The 24428-nt window shown below is 34.2% G+C and overlaps 1 protein-coding gene across 24 annotated transcripts in view; it reads left to right on the forward strand.

The window, feature by feature from the left end:
* The window catches only part of DTNA (dystrobrevin alpha), a 329968-nt gene that overhangs the window by 68911 nt on the left and 236629 nt on the right, over window positions 1-24428 (forward strand). For 3 of the 24 annotated variants that reach the window (XM_074277749.1, XM_074277827.1, XM_074277817.1), the window contains exon 2: window positions 21421-21549. The exons of the other annotated variants lie outside the window; for them this stretch is intronic. The gene's annotated coding sequence lies outside the window, so the exon portion shown is untranslated. The remainder of the gene's footprint in view (window positions 1-21420; window positions 21550-24428) is intronic. 24 annotated transcript variants of the gene reach the window in all.

Raw genomic sequence — 24428 nt, forward strand, 5'->3', positions numbered from 1 at the left:
TCATTATAACCCTTCCTTTGATGACTATTGTGTTCTAAGTGGGCTTGAGATGAGCTGCCAATCATTATTAACCCTTCTCTCCCTAGACTTATGGGTCAGGGAGCAATCTTGAGATCCTCATCCTGAAGTTGTTTATCCTTCCAGGTTTCCCAACCCATATTTTATAGATGTGACAGACTTAAATGATGTGATTTTTTCCCATGGTGGAGTAGCCTTAAAAACTTGTATCCTGTCAAAATTTAAAAGATTTCTCTTTTTTGTTTCATTTGTCAATAGTAAAAAGTAGAGTAGAAAGGTAAATATGCTAGTGAGGTAGCCACTGGGTGATTTTTTAAATGTCTGAGTCTATAATTGAAATATGACACTCTTATATAAAATATTTGGTAACTGAATTCCAGGAATCCATTCTTAATTCCTTATATAAATACATCTTTACTTTTTAAAAGAGTAATAGTACTTTTTATTTTAAAAAATTAAGGCATAAGAACTAAAATTAAAGTTTTTTTTATTCTCTTTAATAAATGAATCCATAAAAGTCAAGCCTTCCTGCATTGCCTAAACTTTCTGTTTTAGTCATGTTGTATGTATGTGCATATGTCAGAAGCACAGTTTATGTGTATGTGTATCGGTGTGTATTATACACATATGTGTTGTACATGTGTAAGCATGCATATATGTGTGTATATATTCCTCAGAGAAAATAATTTAAATTTATTTTAGAATTTTTTATCAAATGTTTTTATCACATACAAACAGAATAATTTGTTTCCTTCATCCAGTCTGATTATGTCATAGAATCTGAAAATAGTGATGGGGGAGGAGAAGTTAAATAAGTTTAGCTACTTTTTTTTTCCATAAATTAAAAAAAAATTAATCCTCTTGCTTTTATATCACATCCATTTATGAATATGACCTTCCCCTAGCCTTCACTATGCTATCCAAGTATTCTTCTCTTATATTAGTATTTTTTAAAATAATTTCACAAAACTAGCCAAGATTGACTATCACAGTGATATAATTCAGTTTTCTTTTACAATTCATTCCATTTACATTGGTTCTAGTTATTATGGATACTGTTTTCCTGGTTCTGATCACTCTGCATGAGTTCATAAAGATTGTACCAGATCAGAGGTTCTTAACCCATAGTTCATTGTTACATAGTGAAATTCACTTTAGACATTTACTAGTTATGTGACTCTGAGGAAGTCACTTAACCTTATTGCCTCAGTTTCCTCATCTGTAAAATGAGGGAGTTTCAAAGGAAGGAAGGAAGGAATGTAGGAAGGAAGGAAGGAAGGAAGGAAGGAAGGAAGGAAGGAAGGAAGGAAGGAAGGAAGGAAGGAAGGAAGGAAGGAAGGAAGGAAGGAAGGAAGGAAGGAAGGAAGGAAGGAAGGAAGGAAGGAAGGAAGGAAGGAAGGAAGGAAGGAAGGAAGGAAGGAAGGAAGGAAGGAAGGAAGGAAGGAAGGAAGGAAGGAAGGAAGGAAGGAAGGAAGGAAGGAAGGAAGGAAGGAAGGAAGGAAGGAAGGAAGGAAGGAAGGAAGGAAGGAAGGAAGGAAGGAAGGAGAGAGAAAGTAATTTCAGGGCAAGGTAGGAAAAGAGAGCATCAACAACTGGAATGATCAGAAGTAAGGCATGAGCTAAACTTAAATAGAACTGAGGATTCCCAAAATAATGCAGATAAGGAAGAGCATTCCAGTATAAGAGAAATTCTGACTCAACTTTATTACTACCATTTTCTTAAGATGAGTAAATCATGTAACTAACGAGCCTACAAAATCAAATTGAAATATCAACTATAGGCCTTATGTCAAATGGTTACTTTTTTGCTCTGTTTGCAAATTTCAGCTGGAGATATCAGCTATACCTCTGGTGTTTAGCAGTTACTTTCCTGTTTTACCTGATATAGAACTCCTTTGCTACTTGTTCTTTAGTCTGTAAATCATCATATGTACCCTTTCAAATTCCACTCTACCCATCTTTCTTATGTAACCAAAACCTATATAAGATTGCTGAAACTTCTGATCAGAGTTCACTGATTTTTTTGCATATGTCTATACTCACAGTATAATCAACCAGTTTTCCATCTCTCTGCATTGTTGATTGTATAATTGGCAACATTACCTATCAACAGATTCTCAGATAATTTTTGTCACACCAGATGACAGCCTGTGGGAAAGACATATTGAACAAGATGGAACTCCATATATACAGAACAACAAGTAAGTCAGTTTGACTGTAGAGTATATGAAAAGGAACAATGTGAAAGCAATGTAGATATATAAATTGAAGCCAGATTGTGAAGGGCTAAAATGCCAAACAAAGGAATTTGTTTATTATCTTAGAAATTGTAGCATACCATTGAAGTTCCTTGAACTGGAGATTTAGTCAAGCTGTCAATTAGGGTTTTAAGGAGTTGTTTCTAGGATTGAATGAAGAGGAGAAGGTTTGGAGGCAAGAGGCAATAAAGGGCCTCTTGTGATTGTATGATTGGAGGGGACATAGAGTGAACAGATACAGGGAAAGAGGGAAAGAATTAACAAAACTGGAAGAACAATTGGATTAGGCAGAGGGGAGAGGTGTCAGAAAAGAGAAAGAGAGAAGAATTGAGGATAATGCCAAGATTGTGAATCTGGGTGCTGGTAAGGATGTTAGAATTCTCAGCAGAAAGAGGGAAGTTATAAGGAAGGTTTAGGGGAGAAGATCATCAATTTTGTTTTGGACATTTTGCTTTTGAAATTTCTATGAGGGGCAGCTAGGTGGCGCAGTGGATAGAGCACCAGCCTTGAATTTAGGAGGACCTGAGTTCAAATTTGATCTCAGACATTTAACACTTCCTAGCTATGTGACCCTGGGCAAGTCACTTAACCCCAGCCTGGGGGGGGGGGGGGAGAGAGAGAAAGAAAGAAATTTCTATGAGACATTCAGGTAGATATGTTCATTTGTCATCAGTGATGTGGGACTGTAGATTAAGAGGAAGATATAGTCTAGATATGGAGTTTTGGGATGATATTTGCATTGAGAGGGGAGTGGACTTGTGGCATCTGATAAAATAGACAAGATGGTATTGAAACAGAGAAAAGGATCCAGGATAGGATTTGGGAGCATATACAAGCTTAGTGGGCAGGATATGAATGATGATCCAATAAAGAAAATTAAGAGCAGGCCAGTGAATATTTATTAAGTTGCTACTGTGTGCCAGGCATTAAAATTATATTTTAACTAGGAATTAAAAGATAAGAATTAAAACCAAGGGAGAACAATGTCTTGAAAAGCTAGTTAGTAGAGTATGATTTTTACGTATGTGATTCTTGCAGCTGTTAAAAGAATAGGCATATGACTGGCTTTTATTAACAATATGAGATGCCAAAGGTTTCCCTTTCAACCCTATTTAATAAAACCTCCTACTAGCATATCTGTATTTCACTTAACCATCAAGTTATTCTCTTTAATTTAGAAGCTATAATAGCTGGAGTGAATTTGGGAGGCCACTGACAGTTAAATCTAATATATGATACTTGAAATTAACTTCTTAGTTGAATTTTAGAGCAAAGTAACTTATTTAAACTAAGAACATTTGAAATCATAAGGCATTAGAGAAATGCAGATAACTACTATTATTAGAGTTTCTATCAGAAAAGCCAGAAAATAAGATATTTAGTTTATTTTGTGGTGACAAAGGCAGTTGAAGGAAACTGAGATATCGGTTTGATTAAGTGACTAAAACTGGAAAATACAGGGGGTAGAACTGTGAAGAAAAAACCACATCAAATGAATCAACCCTAGCCAAACTTTGGGTAGACATTCTTATTGTCAAGATATTTAGTTTTTTTTTTTTTTTTTTTTTTTTTTAAGTGTCTCTGTACCAGCTAAGAGATGCAGTAGATAGATTGCCTGTCTTGGAGCCAGGAAGGTATGAATTCAAATGTGGCTGAGACACTTACTAGCTATGTAACCCTGACAATTCCCTGTCCTCAAGAAGCTCACAATCAAATGGAAAAGATAAGCAAACAAATATCTACAAATAACAGGAGAGCTAGGAATTACTAAGAGAGGAAAGGAACTAGAATTAAGAGGAGTTGAAGACTTCTATAGAACTCAGGGTTTTAATTGGCACTTTAATGAACCTTAAGTGAAATTGAGGGAAAGCATTCAGAGTTGAGAGAGGCATCTATATTATATAATTTATCTAATAAGATTAAAAGTGTAAAAAGCACTTGAGTGCTAGCACACAAAAGGCACTATTTTAATGTTTATTTCTTCCCTTTCTCTTCCCTTATATACTTTAAATTTTTACATGTATATAGGAGCCAGAAAGTCAACATGCAGGCACTAGTCAGTCAAATATTTATTACTACATGATTCTAGGTTTTTATACATTCATTTGAGAGATAGGAAGCTATCCTTGGAGCCAGAAAAATTCAACTTCAAGTCCCATTCATATCAGACTAATTGAATAACCCTGGACAAGTAACAGCCTCCTAGAATTCTAGGTATTAGTGAGTTATCTGGAAATCCCCTATAGCATGAAATCATAGATCTATACCCTATCCCAGCTGAGTTATTTAAACTTCCCAAAATAGGTTGTCCGCATTTTACAGTTGAAGAAACTGAAATTAAGTGACTTGGCTAAGGTCACACACCTAGTGTCTGAGGTCATATTTAAATTTAGAATTTAGGCCTAGACATTGTGTGTGTGTGTGTGTGTGTGTGTGTGTGTGTGTGTGTGTGAGTGTGAGGGAGAGAGAGAGAGAGAGAGAGAGAGAGAGAGAGAGAGAGAGAGAGAGAGAGAGAGAGAGAGAGAGAGAGAGAGAGAGAGAAGCAGGGAGGGAAAAAGGGAAGAAAGGAGGGAGGGAGGAGGAGAGAGAGATGGAGAACAATGGATGGATAAAGGAAGGGAGAGGAAGAGGATTAGAGGAAGGAAGGGAGAGAGGAATGGAGGAAGGGAGGAAAGAAGGAAGGAAGGAAAGAGGAAAGGGAGGAAGGAAGGGAGAGAGGAAGGAAAGGTGGAGGGAAGAGAGGGAGGAAAAGAAAGGAAACTCCAAAACATTTTAAAATTACCTCAGGTTATCTTACAACAACTCTAAGGAGGTATTATCATACCCATTTTTCATAAGAGAAAACTAAGGCTGGCAGGTTAAATGGCTTATCCTGCCTGGTCACACAGCCATTTCATATCTGGAGCCATACCATATTTGAGTCTAGCTCTTCATGACTCCAAGTTCAGCTTTCTATTGATTGCAGCATCTCTGTGTGTCTAAAGTCATGATTACTTCTAACCTATTCTAACCTTAACTCACATCAAAACCAAAGTTATGAAAGTTTTAAAATTACAGTTTTTAATACTTTAAATATCTCGAAGGCACTTTTCTTCACAACAATGAGAAGATTTCTTCCTACATAGGAAGAGTATTAGCCCCCAATCCCCAATTTTATAGATGAGGAAACAGACCAGAAGTAAAATGAGGTGCCCAGTGTTGCCAAAGTAGTAAGTGCCAGAGCCAGTATTTAAATTTGGATCTCCTGACTCCAAGTGCAGTATACATTACTTAAGTAGTGTCTTTCATTTGGTTTCCCCATAAGAGATTAATAATCATAATTAATAATTAATAATAGGAAATGACCTAAAGAATTGTTGACATTAAATTGATGAGTTCCTTGCCATTCTTAGTATATTAACCAGATTTTAATAGTCCATGGAGACAAATACACCCTCTTCCTTGGAATTCCCTTAAAACTGGGTCAAGGCCTATTGACAATTCAGTAATACATTGCTGGTTTTGCTTTTGTTTTTGTTTTCTTTTGACTTGTGAATGTTAATCTCCAACCTGGCACCTTTAGTGAACACTGAAGCCAATATTTCAAACACACACACACACACACACACACACACACACACACACACACACACAATTTATTTCCTGTTTGGCTACCAAGCATAGATATGGAAGAGTAAGGTGATGTCACTGTGCTGTACATATGTTCTTGCTTCTCACATTGGCCTGATTCTTAGCAGTCTGGTATACCAGATATGTTACTTAAAAAAAAAAAGAAAAAAAATTACCTCAGCCTCCAATGTGAATGGATTTGCTTTCTATATAACAAAGCCCAGATACATTTTTAAAATCCAGTGTTACAGAGAAAGGGCTTAAAATGGATATTTAATAACCTCCTCACAGTTGCTTCTAAATAAACTTGAAAAATAAGATATTTTGCCTTGGCAGTGCTCTCAGGAGGAGCATGGATACATAGTATCTTGAGCATTAGCTGTAATACTGTATTTGGTATTGTCAAACTTGCTGAATCATTGCCCATGAATGGCCTTGCTTCCCATGGTGATTGTTTGACCATATGCCAATGACTCCTGCCTACAGTTTCTGAAAAGCTGACCTTGTAACAACATCCACATTCTTTCTGTTGCTTTTGCTGACATCCTCCAAGGCTCTGAAAACTGTTTTCAAAACAAATATATAATGAAGTATTGTGCTGGTAAATGCAATTGTGTTCCAGTTCATCAGATTATTTGAGGATGTCATGTTTGCCAGAGGGCAGCATAGCAAGAAAATGAATAGGCAGAGCAAACCAGCCTAGAAAGTTGACATTTGAGTTACAACCTTCTAAAACTCAGGGATAGTTTTCTAAGAGCATTCAGACAGAGCAAATGAAGACAAGGCTGTTATGTTATCCATTTTTTAATTTTGTTATAATCCTTTATTAGCTGAATGCTATGGTTTTTTTTTTCTATTTTCCTTCAGAAATGACTACATTTCTGTCATTACTCCACTTCCCCTCCTCCTTCCTTGGTAAAGACAGATCTCAATGCATTTGCATAAGACATAAACAGACTAAAAGAATGGCTCCATTAATGAGTGCTGGACTATTGTGACATGCTGAAAGCACAGATCACATTATGCCTATCTAATCATCACTGCTGTCTGGATAGTCTGCATTATCTAATAGAGAATTAAGTGAGGTTTGAGTTAGTGTGGGATTCCCTCCTGGAGAATGACAACTCCAGGGCAACAGCTGACAGTGTGCAGACACAGCTGACTTTTCATCAGCAGACAATTGGTTTTATCCTTTGTGTTGGAGGCCAGACCTCGACATCCAGTTGTTCTGAGATTCATCTTCATCCTCTTCCATGGGTTTAGACTGAAGACAAGTTCCATCTCCACAGATTCTGATGTTACCTTTGAGCTAATCAATATTATCATCTAAATGGTAAGGATTCACATATATGTAGCATTTTAAGGATTATCTCAGCATTCTGTATTGGAAGTGTAATTATCTCCTTAAATAGATGAGGAAACTGAGGCTAAAAGTGAAAATAATCATAGGATAATTTTAGAATCAAATAGGAGTACAGGTTTAGAAGTGATAAGATGAAAGGCTATACAGAGAGGAAGTGACAGCATCAGTATTTGAACTGATTCCAAGACCAGTAATTTTCTCACTACTTGCCAGCAAAATTGCCTATCTTCCCAATACCCATCCATAACAATGAAATCTTCTACCCTGTTGGTTCTTGAGAGCAATTTCCAGCTCTCTCCCATGTCCTACTTTTGATTCAAATCTTATTAAAAATCCTTGTCAGTAAGCAAAGGTTGTAAGTTGCATATGAAGCTTAATATGGGGGAAATGAGCTCTTTTGGTGAATGGGTTCCAGATTCAAAACAGAGAAATGTCACTTGGGAGAACTGGAGTTGAATCCCATTTGTATTACTTATTATCTATGTGATTTTGGTTGATTCTCTTTATCTCTGCAGAACTCATTTTCTCATCTATAAAATAGGGATGGGAGTGGAACAAATGACCTGAACAATCCTTTCCAAGTAACAAAGTTATAAACTATGTATATCAGTGGTGAAAATTTCCTCCAAATAGGTATAATCATTAAATGTCTTCTTCTAGATCTCTTCCTTTACCACCAAACCAAGAGGATGTTTTTTTTAATATTTGGTAATTGTTATGACCCAATTGTTATGACCCAATGTTAATTTAGAATATAAATCTGCCCCATTTTTTTCCAGGATGGAGAAAAGAATTTTAAAGTGTTTAAACATTCTCTAAAACAGATTTTAAAGACCTGACACATTAGGCAAACATATAGGAGCAAAGTGTAGGAGAGTAGCTCAAATGTTTGAGAAACAAGAACAGCGAGTAACCAGGGCAGTTAGATAGTACAATGGATCAGAAGCACCTGAGTTCAAATTTGGCCTTAGACACTAGCTATGTGACTGAGCAAGTCACTTAACCACAATTGTATCACACACAAAAAAAAAAAGAAGAAGAGAGAGTGATTCTGTAGTAATTGGTTAAAAGTACTTTCACTAAAGTCTTATTCTGGTATTTCATCTTGACATGTGAGTAATCCTGGGTTATGGGAGATCATTCCAATAGGATGCTATCTTTGGAGGGCCCTAAAAAATGAAAATTCTTACCATACTCACCTGTCATTGTGCTGTATACTCTCTGAAGACAGGTCTATGTAAGTTTGGAGGTGATAGGATACTTAGGCAATAATTTAGGGGAGGGACATAACATCTCTGGTGAATACTTGAAATAAAAAAACTGTATACTTGAATTATAGAAATAGTATACTCTGAATTGATAGAAAGAATACACACACAAGTAGAACCATACATCCCTAAAGTTTTCAGGTAACACAAGCTGATTTGGCTTCTAACCTGAATATAGCTTTAGCTAATGGGCTTTCATCCTCAAACTACGTGACATCTTTGATTTCTATCTTAAGATGTGATTTGTGTAAGTCATCCACATGTCCTTTTAGTGGAGAGGGGGGAGAAAGTATAATGTTCTTACCAGCCCTTTGAGTTATTATACCATATTAAGTCTACAAATACTCCAGCAAAAGCAGAGTAGCACATTAAGGGTAAGGGAGCATTCCCAGAATTGAGATACTTCTGTCTCTTAGCAGGTTCAGACAGAAGCATTTTGTCTAGGAAAACACCTACTCATTTATATTTTTTCCATAAATATTTATCCTGGAGAAACAAGACACACTTTGCCAGAAAAAAACGTAGAGATCTTTTGAATCTGGTTTCCATGACAAAGAGTTATAACTAAAGTGGAGTTCAAGGAATTTTCATGTTTACGTGTGGTTACATAATAAGAACCATATCTATAATTGAATTTTGTGCACTTAAGATACAAGTATTTTTGTGTCACATTTCCAAATGAAACTTGTGTTCAAAGCATAGAATTCAGAGTATACATGTAGCATCAGGACTGTGGATATTCTTTGTAGGTAAGTGACCATTTCATTATTTTCAATCATATTCCAGAATACAGAGTAGATTTTATTATCATCACTCCAAAATCATGAATACATTATTACCACGTTTAATAGAATCATTTGTTTGCTAGGTTTGGGTTTTCTATTTTATTACAGAAAGACCTAGATCTACCACTGAACACTATATTCTTTTCTGTTTTTAACATCATGGATTTAGAGATACATAGAAACTAGAGATATTATTTGATCCTCTTACTCATCATCCAAATGAGAAAATATGGTCCATTCTAATCCAATCCAATTCTATTTATTCCAATAAGAATTTATTAAGTGCCTTCTACTACTGCCAGATACTGTGCTAGTTCAAGGCTTGTAAAAAGCAAAATGAATATTTTCCAACTGATTTTCTGCATGATTCTGTGAAAACAGTTCCTGTTCTCAAGGAGCTTACATTCTACTGGGAATAGTCATAGAAATCTATCCTAGGAAACCAATTAGCAAATAGAAGGCCAGAATTAAAACCTAGATCTACTAATTTCTAATACATCATTCTTTCCAATCTATCAAGCTATATGTCTACTTTAAAATGTGTAAGAGAGTATATACATGTGTAATTCTCTAAAGACTATAAGTTGTAAAGAAGGAACCAACTTGCATTTAATGAGGGAGTTTCTTTTTTAAAAATTATTTTTCCATATATTATAAAAAATGGAAGGATAGGGAAGGAGAAAAGCATTTATGTGCTAACCACTGTAAGAGCTTTTTTACAAATATTTTCTCCTTTTGATCCTACCTTGTTTGTCTTACCCCCAGTTGATGGCTATATTTTTATATTAGTATTCAAAGCCAAGTATCCTTTTTCCTTTGATTTGTAACAAATTGGTCAACATGTTAGTGAGGAGAAAGGCTGAGCTAGAGAAATGTTTTTCCTAGTTTCAAAAAAAAAAAAAAAATTGATCCTTTTTTTCTCAAAATCATTCACCTTTTTTGGAGAAGAGCTTAAACCTAGATACACATCATCATTCTATAATTGAGCTAGACCTTAGATATGGTATTTTAGTTGATTATTATTTAACTTTCATTCCTCAAGGGTCATATCAGGAAGAAGCTCTTGGACCTGAGAGCGCTAAACTTTAGAACAAGCCTGCAGCGGTGAAAGATGGTTTGCCATTGTGTTGACCTCCTCAGTTTATTTTTCCTTTGTAATTCCTTTTACAAAAGCACATCCCATAAAAATGACCTGTGTATTTCTGAAGCTTTAGGATGCCTGGTTTGCTTAGACTATAGATGTTTTGCAAAAGAAAAAATAAGCTCTTCTGTGATAATAATATTCAGGAACATGGTGGCAGAATTTGTCTTTGTGGTACTGCTAAGTGCATGTAAACTAATTAAGCATCCTATGAGTAAAAAGGGCAGCTAAGTGGCATAGAACAGTGAGCTTGAAACCAGGAAGACTCATCTTGATGAGTTCAAATCTTGTCTCATGCATTTAATAGCAATGCGACCCTGGTCAAGTCACTTAATCCTATTAGTCTCAGTTCCTCATTTCTAAAATGAGGGAATGGCAAACCTGTCCTGTATCTGTACCAAGAAGACCCCAAATAAAGTCATGGAGAATCAGACATGACTAAAAAGCAACTTAACAAAAACATGAGTGAAAATTTTTAAGAATTTTTTTTTGTATGAGAGTGGTCAATTGTAATTAACATAGCCAAAATTTTTAAAAATCAGCATTTGGTAAAGAAGGAAATAGTTGTTTCCCTCACTCATAATTTATTTAGACTGTTCCAGGATGAAAGCAGATAGCTACAAAATATCTTTTTTAAATACTTGTATTTTGTACCCCTCCTAAATAGATAGTGACATATAACAGATATACAACAGCAGTCATACAGAAATTCTGTTTGTGGACAGAATTCGGGATTATTAAATTTACGGATAACATTAAACTAGATAGACAATATAGGGGATGACAGAAAAAGATACCAAAAAGATCCTAAACATGACAGATCAAATCTAGCAAGTTTGAGCTGAAGAGGGTTAAGTATAAAGGCTTGTACCTCTATTAAAAAAAAAAAAAAAAAAAAAAAAAAAAAAAAAAAAAACACTTACACAAGGATGGAGTTGTCTACAAAGAAGGATTTTGTTTCTGCTGTGTTTTGTTTTTGTAGACTGCTAGCTCAGTATGAGTCAGAGTGAGTTGACTTCTCAAAAAAAGTTATGTCTTAATTAGCAGTAATAGATATATAGTATCCCAAATGAGATAAACCTACATGGAGATTATGATGTTCAGCTCTGGGTATCATGTTTTATGATAGGGATGTTAATAATCCAAAGTCAGTCTAGACCAGGAATTTTTTTAATTAATTAATTGATTGATTGATTTTTAAATTTCACATTGCTTTATGAATTAGGTTAGGAGGGGAAAATCATATTAAAAGGGGAAAATCATGGGAGAGAAAAAATAAACAACAAAAAAAAAGAAGTGAACATAGTATATGTTGATTAAATTCCATCTTCTTAGTTCTTTTTCTGGATGCAGATGTCATTTTTCATCAAAATCTATTGGAATCACCTTGGATCACTGAACACAGAGAAGAACCAAGTCTTTCATAGTTGATTATTGCATATGTTTGCTATTATTGTATACAATGCACTTCTGGTCTTGTTTATTTCGCTCAGCATCAGTTCATGTAAGTCTTTCCAGGCCTTTTTAAAATCAGCTTCATTTTTATACAACAATAATATTCAATTAGCTTCATATACTACAACTTATTCAGCCATTCCCCAATTAATAGATATCTACTCATTTTCTAATTCTTTGCTACCACAAAAAGAGCTGCTAAAAACATTTTTGAACATTTTTTTCATTAATTCCCTTGATATCCTTGACCTTTTGTTCTTCCAGATGAATTTTGTTATTTTTTTTAGTTCAATAAAATAATTTTTGGCAGTTTGATTAGTATGATACTAAATAAGTAGGCCAATTTAGGTAGAACTGTTATTTTTATTATATTAGCTCATGAGAAATTGATATTTTTTTTCCAATTTTTTAGATCTGACTTTGTGTGAGAAGTATTTCATAATTGTGTTCATATAGTTCTTGGGTTTGTCTTGGCAGGTAAATACCCAAATATTTTATTTTGTCACAGTTATTTTAAAATGAAATTTCTCTATCTCTTGTTGCTGGGCTTTGTCAGTAATATATAGAAATACTGACAATTTGTGTGGGTTTATTTTATATAAACCATTGATTATTAACCTGTTTTTGTATTTTGGTAGGCTGGGGGCCAAGGACCTTTTCAGAATAATGATTTCAAAAGCATAAAATAAAACACATAAGATTATAAAAGAAAACAATTCAGTTCTTTTTGTGACCTCATTTGGGGTGTTCTTGTCAAAGATACTAGAATGCTTTGCCATTTCCTTCTCTGTCATTTTACAGGGCAAGAAACTGAAGCAAACAGGGTTAAGGGATTTGCACATGGTCACATAGCTAATAACTGTATGAGACCATTTTTGATCCTCAAATTTTTGTGGAATTAAGTATATATATTATTAAGTGTATATGTAATATGTAAAAAAAATTAAACATTTTATGTGAATAAGAGGGCAGCAATATGGCATAATGGATAGAATACTGAGCTTGAAATAAGGAAGACTAATCTTCCTGAGTTCAAATCTATTTAAAGACACTTAATGGCTCTGTGACTCTAGGCAATTCTGTTTGCCTCAGTTTCTTCATGTGTAAAATGAGCTAAAGAAAGAAATGGCAAATCATTCAAGTATCTCTGTCAAGAAGACCTCAAATGGGGTCATGAAGAGTCAGACCAAACTGAAGTGACTAAACAATAACAACTTCCTCGCTCCAAACCTGGCACTCTACTCCCTATCTCACCTGTATGAAATTAATTATTTAAAATGCAGTTATAAAAAATATTTTCTTAAAAGTACTCAGACACAGGTTAAGGCCTTTTCCATATCAATCCCCAGTCCTTTAGAAAAAGACATCAGTTGGTGGAAGACTAAAATCATAACACACAAGTATTTGTGGAAGGTGGTTGGCATGTTGAGTCTGAAAAACTGAAACATTAGAGAAGAAATGATAGTTGTTTTCAAATATCTGCATGGATGCTCTGTAGAAGAAAGATAATATTTTTTCTGCAGCTCTCCAAAGGAAAAAACTAAGACTAATAAGTAGCAATTATAGGGAGGCATATTTTTTGTCAGTCTGAAAAAGATTTTAGAAAAATGATGGCTGTCCGAAAATGAAATAACAAATTCCTTATCACTGAAGATGACTGGATGACATCTTCTCAAGAACTTATTTAATAGGTTGGATTCTGTAATTACATAGAAATTGCAATAAATTACCTGAAACTAAAGAATCCTATTTTCATGCAGAGTTGGATGGACTTCCAAAGTCATTTTATCCAACCCATATTTAAAATTCCTTTTAAAGGTTTTTTTTATTTATTTTTTATAAAAGTTTTATTATAATTTTACCTATATCAAAGAGCAAGATCATTTTCATATGCACAGAAGAATAAAAGAACACAAAAGAGCAGTGTATTATGTACAGTTTGCTTTTCCTTTTACATATAGTTTTATTTTTAAACATATAATAAACTCAAGATGTAACTATCAAAGCTGGCTTATCTGTTTCCTTCTGGCCTTCCTTTAGCTTTCTTCAATGACTTTTTTAAAAAAAGTAATCATAGAAATGACAATATGTGACTACGCATTGCATATGTAAAATGAGTAAAAATTGAGGAATTGAGGATGACACCAAAGTTAGTGAGCAGCTGGAAAGATGACAGAGCCTTTGACTGTTATAGCAAAGTTTGAAAGAGAAATGAGTTGGATATAGAGAATGAGTTCTGTTTTCAATATCCTGAGATTGTGATACCTGCTAATAGGAATCAGTGCCACTCTCTTCCTTCAACAACCCATCCTTTATACAATTTCTAAGATAATATTATATATAAAATTATATCACTATTCTGTACAAAACTATGCATTGGATCTATTTTCCCTTCTGAATAAATTTCAATCTCCTTTACCTGGAATTCAAATATAACCATAGATTGGTACAGCAACCCTATCTTTTATGTCCTTTTACAAGATAAACAAACTGGCCTACTTTTATTTGCTGAACATGAATTGTATTTTCCTACTGTCATGCCCATGCCAATACTGTTTTTGGCCTAAAACATTATTTTCCAGCTCTTTGCAATAAATTTAAACTCAAATACTATCCTATCTATCCTATGAAGCCTTCTCAAACTCTTTCACTCCGTCTTGATAACATTTTTCTCTAGAGATCCCAGAAAACTTTGTTTTTAAAATGATAATTTAGTTATCAGGTAGCTAAATTGAATACATGATAGATAGGTAGATAAATAGATATTTGGATGGATGGATAGATTGATAGGTGGATAGATAGATGGATAGATAGATGATAAAAAGATACATGCATAGACAGAGACAGGCAGAAGGATAGACAGGTGGACAAAGAAAGGGATAGGAAGGAGGGAGAGGGAGAGATGGATAGGCAGCTTAGTAGGCATATGGATAGTTATATAAACAGATAAACAGGAAGACAAGTGGATGGATGGATGGTCAGAGACAGAGGAATTAATGGAAAGATGAAGAGAGAGATGGATAAATAGATGGATGGGCAGATGGACAAATAGGTAGATGGATAAACAGACAGCTAGTTAGATTGATAGACAGATGGATGGATGAATATTTGACTGGACTGATGAATGGATGGAGAGAGAAAGACAGAGAGATGGATAGATAGATGAATGGACAGATGGATACACAGATGTATGGATAGATAGATAATTAGCTAGCTAGATGGATAGATGGATAGACAGGTGGATAGCTGGAGAGAGATAGATAGATACAAATGTATGCATACACATATATTATATATTTATTATAAACATATACATATTTATATATATAGATATATGCATAAATATACATATGCATATATACCCATCAGTATATTATATATTCCATTTGACAATTATTTTGTACAAACATAACTATATTTTTCTCTATTGAATCTTGATTTCACCTAAAAGCTTGGGGTCAGAGGTTCAAGTATTTCAATAAGTTGAATGTCTTTTTTTCTGTTATTAATAATTAAAGATTATTACATGAATTCATGTATCATTGTGATAATATTTAAAATTTTGAAGAAAAGCATTAAACTACCTAGGATTTTAAGTAAAGAAAAAGTAATTGCATTAATCTATCCCGGTGTAGAAATACAGCTTTGTTATAAAATTGGAAAGCACAGTATTTATTTTCTGGAATATCTAGGGTTAAAGTTTCATGGTTTTTGAGAATTATGTAAGCATAGATTAGTGTCAGTCAATTTTCTAGAACCAAGTGGGACACACAAAGCCTCCTGCTATCTCATTTACCTCCTCATTGTGGTATGGAAAATGAGAAGAGAGTTTAGTAATTACAAATTACTAAATTACAATCCAATCTGGATTGGACACAGCTTTAGGAATGGCCACAAATCACATCATGAGTTTGTTAAGTATGACTTTACTATTACTGTAGAGGGCAATTGCCAACTTCCCAAACATTCAGGCTTGGAACCTCAGTGTCACTCTTGACTCCCCACTCTCACTTTCACTTATCCAATCCATCACCAAATCATTTGATTTCTTCCTTTACATCTCTTTTTGCTGTCACTTCTCTACACACAAATTGCCACTAACCTAATTCAGTCCATCATCACCTCTTATTTTTACTATTACAATAGCCTCCTAATTAGTATCCCTACTTCAGGTCTTTCCTCATTCCAATTCATCTTCCATTCAGCTGCCAAAGTGATTTTCTGAAATTGTAGATCTAATGGGTCAACTTCCCTTTTTGATATATTGCAGTGCCTCCCTGCACCTCCAGGATCAAATATAAAATCCTTTGGCTGGCATTTAAAATTCTTCACAACATGACCTCTGTCTGCTTTTCCAGTTTTCTTATGCTTTACTGCCATCTCCAAACTCTACAATACATCCACATTGACATACTTTCTGTTCCTTCACTATAAAAATCAGCTGTTCCTTGACTTCTCCATAGTTAGGATCCTCTTTCTTTCAAGGTCTGCCTCTTAGACTCTCTAACTTCTTTTTTTAAAGTGCTATCTCTTTTGGAGGACATTTCTTGGCCTTTACTCTTCCTCAAAGATTATTTACATCTATTCTGCATTTTTCTATATGTTCTGATTTATATATGCTCTCTTCCCCATTTAAAATTAAGCTCCTTGAGGGCAGGAGCCATTTTTGGTTTTTTGTGCTAGGCACATAGTAAGCTTGTTGGTTGACTGAGCGATTGATTTTATAAAACCCAATGAAGAATCTTGGTCTGTTTAATTGCTGTCCAAGATGAGTCCTTTGGATGTCCTTTGAATGAGTACTCATCAGTTTTGACATGATCGCTCAAGTTCAACTTTCTGAGAACTTTAGAAACCTTTGAGTCACCCAGTCTTCTTAATGGCTAAGACTTACATCAAACACTATCTTATAGGCAAATGACAGACACTAATATGTCTCTCTCAATAGAATGTATCCTTTCCTCAATTTTTCTAACAACTGTTATGCTTTAAAGATTCCTTCCTAATTTTACAGATATCCATGGCTTTCCCTTCAAATTTTCTTAATTTTCTATGGATCTAGTCAGGAGCTGTTATCTTCAAGTTTAACTTCCTTCTAAACTTACTGAAGTGACTTTTAAAGTTTAACTAGAGGCAGAGCCAATCATTGATCATCTTACAACACTTTTTTCCATTCTAATTCACTCAAATCCCTTTGAACCTCATAAAGGAATCACCTGACATGGCTCCATTTTTACAGTCATTTTTATACCTCCTAAGAGGCTCTTTTTCTATGATTAAGTCCTGGGTTTTCAAGGCTCAGCTTCTGCTATATTTCAACATGCTATCTTTCTATATAGAATGTAAAGAAAAGGACTGTTTCATTTTTGTATTTTTTTTCTTCAGTGCCTTCCATGGTGCCTGGAATGTAGTAATAAATGTTTATTGATCAGAAGCTGGACTTTGTTCTGGCAGCTAAAATACAAAGACAAAAACAGTCTCCCCAAGGACTTTTCCTTATATTGGGATGAAGGTGAGAAGATACACATTTACAGATAAATAAATAGAAAATTCTTAATAAATAATAGTTATTATTATTATTTATATAGTATTAATTAGTTATATATTATTAATAAATAATAGTTACTGGAATGGGAAGAGCACTAGCAACATGGCAGATATCTAAAGATAAAAAAGACTAGAACTGACCTTGGGAGGGACCATGATTTCAGGTTACAGCATGAGAATGATGAGAAGGCAAACCCAAGAACAAAGAGAAGAAAATCAGGAAGTTTTTGGTTTTTTGTCCAAGGGAGAAGATAATATCCCAAAAGAAAAGGTGGATAAGTCATTCTGTAAGCATTTATTGTCTATTATGTGCCAGGCACTGTGCTAAGCTCTAGGGATTTATTTTAAAGCAAAAAAGAAAATTCCTACTCTCTAGAAGTTCAAAATCTATCTAATAAGGGAGTCAACAAGCAATCAGATATGAAAAAAGTGATATACAGGATAAAAAGGAAAGAATCAGAAAAAAAAAAAAAAAGCATTATAGTCAAGAGACATTGGAAGATGTTTCCTGTAAAAGATGGGATTTGAGCTAGGTTGAAGGAAGCCAAGTAAACCTCCAGGCAAAAATTAGAAAGAAGAGAGTCTAGGGTTAAGGAACAGCTAATGAAAATTCCCAATGTAAGGAACAAAAAGGGAAGTGCATTAGGGAAGGAAAGGATATCAGAGTTTTAAATAAAAGAGTTAGTCTTGGCAAAGAGTAAAGCACAGTAATACTCTGCTACCTAGAACAAAAGGAAATGAAAAGTGAAGATAAGGAATTTTTAAAGTATGGAGGACGGGAGAGCAGTAAGGCTCAGGATAGTTAGGCTGATTGTTATTTTTTTTTTAAGAAAAATGTAATTTGAGAGAGAAGGGAAGAGTATAATTCAGGGCTTTAGGACAGATGAAAAGAGTTGGAACAGGCCCAACGGGACCTGTAATAGGAAGTTAATTAGAGATGAGTAGTGAGATTGTCAGGGCAGCTAAGTGGTACAATAGATAGAGTCCCAGACCTCAAGTCAAAAGATTTATCTTCCTAAGTTCAAATCTGGCCTCAGACACTTCCTAGTTATGTGGTGATAAAAGTAAAAAGGATCTAGTTGTGGTTAAATAGCACAAATTTTGAACAGATCCATGTTGCAGTTTGTGACTTTCTCCAGTTGCTCATGAATAGGAGTAGAAAGCCATAAGGATAATGATGTTGCCTTGTCTGTAATCAGATTATTATCTTCTCCCCATTTCAAGTTATTTATTTACTTAATGATGTTACTAAATAGATCCTTAGGATAAGAGACATTTTATAAATCTGGATCTCCAGCTTATAGAACAGTGGCATATTTTAGATATAAAAGAAATCCTTATTTAATCAAATAGAAATCAGTTCAATAAAGCACTATACTTTATCATATTTTAGTTAATTCTTTCTTCATTGGATCATAAAATCAAAACCATTTTCCTTTAAGAAAAGTAAAGGAATATTTCCTGAGGATTGTTTTGCTCCTCATTTGCCAGATGTGGAAATTTTGTCTTTCAGGTGTCAAATGTCAAATTTTCTGAGAATGGTTAGAGAGAAAGGCTGTCAGGAAATTAGTTGTCAATCTAGGTTTTGAAACTGCCATTCTCATATTTAAGAGTAAGAGCAATGGACATTTGATTCTCTCTCTCTCTCTCTCTCTCTCTCTCTCTCTCATTCTGTGTGTGTGTGTGTACATGTATGCTCGTCGTCTCTTTCTGTAGCTATTGTAGAGGATGGAGATTAGGGTAATGCTATTACCAAATTGGACATGTTTTCAATTAAATTATGTATAATAGATGGAATTGGGGAGGGGTTAGTGAAGTAACTAGGTAAGTGGTGTATCTCACACACACACACACACAGACACACACACACACCTGCTGGATACAATTTTGGTTGAAACCATGCTGTGAGGAAAGATCATTATTATGTAGCATTATGAATTGTGTACATTTTTTTCTTCTATCAAAGACAATTATTTTCTGAGCAATATTATGGACTCTGTGACATCCCCTTTTCTATTCATTTCTCTCTGTTAGTGTTCCTTTCCCATTACCCATTTAGACACCCAGTGTTTTCATGATCTCTAAACTCTTGCTCAAAACCAAAATGGTCTTTTAAAACTTATATTGAGTTTATTATTAAGAATAATTTTTGCATCAATGTGATAGTTTCCTGTAAATTTTGCCTCTTATCCTTAATTGTGGAATGCTGACTTATCTCTGCTTAAAGAAGCATCAAGAAACCACAAGCAAATGGGGAAAACACTGTATTTTAAGTGTCAGCTTTTTAGAAGAAGGAAACCTACAAGGTTTAAGACTAATTTTGAAGGTAAACTTGCTTCAGACATTTTAGGCTGATTTAATGGTGGGGTCAAGAGAGATATTTTTTTCTCTTCCTCTTCTCCCCTAATGCAAAAATTCAGAGTTCACTGATAACATGTATATCCTATGGGGGAGGAGGGAGAATTGGAAGAATTTAATACTATGTTAGGAAAAATAATTGGCTGAAATATCTGAGTTCCTACCCTGGTTTGGCTCTGATTTCTCCATAGGAGTTGTTGTCTTGACACCCCAGAGATGATCACCCCCAAAACTAAAGTTATCTTTAAAAGTAATTGAAAAAAATTCATACTGATTGCCTCTGGTGCCAGAATTGTTAGTTATGACTCTGCTATTTATTTTGACTGCTTATCTACTCAAAATTTAAAAAATCTTTGTTATGACATTTGTTGGGGGCTCTACCTTCAATACTAATCTCATTTATTTTGTAGTAAGGAAACAAAATTAGCAATTATTAATTCTGGGTTCTAAAAGCCCTAAAGAAAACTATTGAACCAAGATAGATAATCAATTATCTTCCTGTGGTAGTTGTGGATTTATTCCAGTATTTCCTAAGGCTAATATTTTACATAAGTCTGACAGAACTTAGTAGAAGTTCTAAAAATTTTTCTACCACAGATTTCTATTTGAATTCTAGTTTGCTTGTTTTTTCACACATCTAGTGTGTATGAAACTCAAGTATACTTAAAATCAGTATATTTTCTTATGGGGAATTAGAATAATGACAAAATATGTCTTCCTTTTACTTGAGTATATAAATGTTAAGAACACCAAACTAAGAATCATGATGCCTGAGTTTCAAATAGTGACTTCATCATTAATTCACTGATCTTCAGCAATTCTCTTCTATTCTCTTAGTCTTTATTTCCTTATTTATTTACAATGCCTTGAACTAGCTGGTCCTTGAAATAATTTCTAGCCCTAATATTCTTAGAGTCTGCAAAGTGGCTCAGTTAGATAGTAGAGAATGTCAAGCCTGTAGTCAGCAAAGTGGCTCAGTTAAAGAGTAGAGAATGCCAAGCCTGTAGTCAGGAAGATCTCATATACTTTCTAGCTCTATTACCTGGGATAGGTCATTTAATCCTGTTTGTGTCAGTTTTCTCATCTATAAAATGGGCTGAAAAAGGAAATGGCAATCTATTCCATTATCTTTGCCAAGAAAATCCCAAATGGAGTCAGAAAGTTACAATGACTAAAATGACTCAAAATAACGTAAAAATAGCAACATAGAGAAACAATGTGATGGAGTGGGAAAAGCACTATTCCTGCTGAAGATGTTTAATTTCTCACTCTGATACTAGCTCTGAGACTTTGGGGAAGTAATTTCATCCCAATGTGCCTCAGTTTCCTCATCAGTAAAATGAGGAAAATATTACTTTCATTAGTGTTCGCAGCATTATCTGTGGAAAGCAATTTATAAATCAAAAAGTACTGTGTAAATGCAAACTGTTGTGATTTTTGAGGGAATACAATATGTGTCCCAATGAGGATGTCATATTTACATTATACATACTATACAAATGTGCAGAAATATAAGTTCCACTTGATCTAGGCCTTCTGCATTTGATTTGCTGTTTCTGTTAGTAAATAAGGCAGTGTGGAGTTGGCTAGCTAATTAGTAGTATATTTTTCTCCATTGCAGATAATTAGGATTTACCACTCCTTGGACCAAGTGCTTGGAAACCTTTAAGTTCCATAGTCAGCTGCCATTTCAGAGAACAGAAAATATATGGTTTTGGAAAGTTCCTGCTGTGCCTTCATAGAGTTTTAGGTGAGTGTGTGTGTGAGAGAATTTAAGCTGGGCATTAGATTGTATCTCCTTAATATTCTTTGCATTAAAAAGTATCAAAGTTTAAGACTAGTATGCTTTACTTTATAATTTAAAAAAATTTTTTAAAGCAAGGTGATAGACTCTAGGTACCTTGGTTTTGGCTTTGCTACTTATTAGTGATATGATCTTGGTCAAATCATTTAACTGATATAAGCCTCAGGTTTTTGTTTTGTTTTGTTTTGTTTTTTCATTTTGCAAAATAGGGATACTAGTGTGCACCTTGGATACTTTCACAGGGTTTATTTGAGAACCAAATGAGATCATGTTCATGAAAATGCTTTTTGATTTGTAAACTGACATAGAAATATCGGACATTGATTGGTCTTTTCCCAATTGTCTTCATTGTTTCTGTTGTTGGAATTAATTTGAATCTATGTTGCAATTTGGAATATGCTGGAGCCAGCTTATAGGGTCTGATGGTTAAATTTTCAAGGTGAACATTTATACCATAGAAACTATCAAATGCTACAAAGTAGGGCTTCTACTATTGTTTTGTCGATTGCTTATAGATTTACAAAAGTGATAGAAAAATATTAATGGTGCAGATAAGCATGAAAAATGTGTTGTAACACTCAGACAGATCCTTATTAAATATTTACCTCTGGGTATAACTTCTGTGAAAAAATGTACCTTCTTCTCTGAGTTCTCTTTGAATTACCATTAAACAAATTTCATAGTATCATAATATTTAGGAGTGCCCTAATAACTGTCATATGAATACTAATACAAATATATGCATAAATGGATAGAAGACTAGTATTAGAGTCAGTGCAATCTGAATTCAAATCTTGCCTCAGGCACATGCTGGTTATGTGCCAAAAGAGCAAACCATCTAACTGCTCACTTGCTAAGAGTATGAATTGCAAAACAGTTGCTGATCTACATTAGCAGATGAAGTCACAGCTTTGAGAGAAGGAGAAGAAAGGAGGAGGGGAAGGAAGAAGAAGGGGAAGAGGAAAAAGGAAAGGAAAAAGAAAAGGAGGAGGAGGAAGAAAAGAACAAGAGCAAGAAGAACAAAAAGAAGGAGAACAAGAAAAGGAAGAAATAATTAAATATATTAAGGGTGAGTGAGACAAGATAACCAAGATGGAAACTTTATTCTAACTCTCAGTAGTATTTGTATCATTGACAGTTTTATGAACTCTTAGATTATCAGTCTAGATTTTAGAGAAGTGACTTGAAATGAATGACATTTATGACTGACTTGAATTTGACTCATGTTTTCATTTGAATATCATTCACCCATTCAATAAAAACTATTTTAGTACCAGAACAATGCATTGTCAAATGTATATCAAACAAGATACCATTTTTGAAAATCTAATATTTTATTTATAATAAGAATAAAATTTAAGGATAATTTCACTTTTGAGTTAACATTGTAATTTTTGTGATTTAGTTTATACTATGTATGTTGACCTAAGGGCCTTAACAAAAAACAGTTTTTAAACCAAGTTCTTTAATTGCCTTTCCATGGTAGTAGCTATGAACAAGTAAATTGTAGATGCCAGAACTGCCTTAGGTTGGTACCTTGCATTAATTTGATAGGTATCAGTAGAAGGTCTAAATATTTTTAAAAATAGTTATTCTGCCTTTAATTTCCAATTTGATTGTAGTTTTTCCCCTGCATATTTGGCTTCTAAAGCTAAGGTATAGTTTATAATCAACACTGTTTCTTATTCGAAACTTATAGGCTATCTTTTCCATTCGAATTGATCTCTTTTTCAGAGGAAATGCCTAGATTTGGACCAAGGAAATATAACTGTAGCCAAGTCACACAATTTGCTAAACCTTAATTTAGCTATGCATATAATGAAGTAGTTGGATTGGATAGTCTTCAAGTGTATTTCCAGCCATAACATTTTATACTTTCGTGAAATCAATCATAGAATTGAGACATAGTGTGATAGTGAGAGTGTTGAGTTTGGGATTAGAAAGGTAGTCAATCCCAGCCATGGCTCAGTCTAGTTATTTGATTATGGACAAGGGATTTGCCTAGATAAGGGGATTCCAATACCAATGAAATAAGGGTTTCTTGATGTTAATTACCAAAAATGGGAGCGTTTACATAGGGACAACTTTCTTAGGCTCCCTGACTCAAATCTTCACAATGAGGATTTCTATATATCATGTAAAGTGTTGTGAATTTCCAGAGACTCAGTCATACTCATATCCAAATATAAATATTGAGTAATACAAGAGGGAAAATGATAGTGACATAATGAATACATCTAGGTTGATTGGTGGTGATGTTTCAGTTATGCTTTTTGATTAATTTCAGAAAGAGGTTGATTAATTCTCTCATAATTTGAAGGGTGTTTAGATTTAATTTACTATAACTGTGTGGAACAAAGATATTATATACCAAAACATAGTGGTGATTTTCATACATTTAGAGGAACTTTGTCTTAATGAAGTTCCCCTGAGCTTTTTAATTTAAATGCCCTTTAAAAATATAAGAAAATTAAGTTGGGTTATTGTTAAAGTCACCTTTTGAAGACCAAATGAAAAGTCTGTATTCTTACTAGTTCCTTCTAGCAGAAGTTCACATACACTTAATCTCTCTCTGTGGCTGTCTTGAATCTGTCTCTGTGTCTATCTTGCATCTATCTCTATCTCTCTCTGTGGCTCTGTATCTATTTCTGTGTCTCTTTCTTTGTCTTTCTCTCTCCCTGGCTTTGTGTCTCTGTCTCTGTGTATGTGTCTCAATGTTGAATTCCTAAGCAAATAAATATTACCTAGGAAACAAGTTGGTAGTTATCTTTTTTTTAAGCCATCATTCTACATCTTAGTAATCTTAAAATAATCTTGTTGGCTGT

This window comes from Sminthopsis crassicaudata, chromosome 1 (assembly GCF_048593235.1).
Source record: "Sminthopsis crassicaudata isolate SCR6 chromosome 1, ASM4859323v1, whole genome shotgun sequence".
NCBI classification, from domain to species: Eukaryota; Metazoa; Chordata; class Mammalia; order Dasyuromorphia; family Dasyuridae; genus Sminthopsis; species Sminthopsis crassicaudata.